Here is a 206-nt window from a genome sequence, read left to right as displayed (position 1 = left end):
TGCATAAATCATTTGGCTTGAGAGGCGATGAGTAAAAAATCTCACTTTGGGTAAATGGCGGTCGTTTACATTACCGTTATATTTTTAATCCATTTACGATGATTGCACATTCTTGCTGAATAACTTCCAATCAAGATGCAGTTGCGAGGTGGTAATCGAAGCTGCTTAAAGCGAATCAACTTGAGGACGCTGTGTGTGTACCTTCT

General features: G+C 39.8%; 1 protein-coding gene across 1 annotated transcript in view; it reads right to left on the bottom strand.

Moving 5' to 3' along the window:
• Positions 1-206, bottom strand: part of LOC119588178 (Down syndrome cell adhesion molecule-like protein Dscam2) — a gene marked incomplete at its 5' end in the record, with an annotated part of 8,249 nt that overhangs the window by 5,097 nt on the left and 2,946 nt on the right.

This window comes from Penaeus monodon, chromosome 23, assembly GCF_015228065.2.
Source record: "Penaeus monodon isolate SGIC_2016 chromosome 23, NSTDA_Pmon_1, whole genome shotgun sequence".
In the NCBI taxonomy this organism is placed as follows: Eukaryota; Metazoa; Arthropoda; class Malacostraca; order Decapoda; family Penaeidae; genus Penaeus; species Penaeus monodon.
Note: the sequence above shows the minus strand (reverse complement) of the source record. Positions and strands in the feature narration are given on the sequence as shown.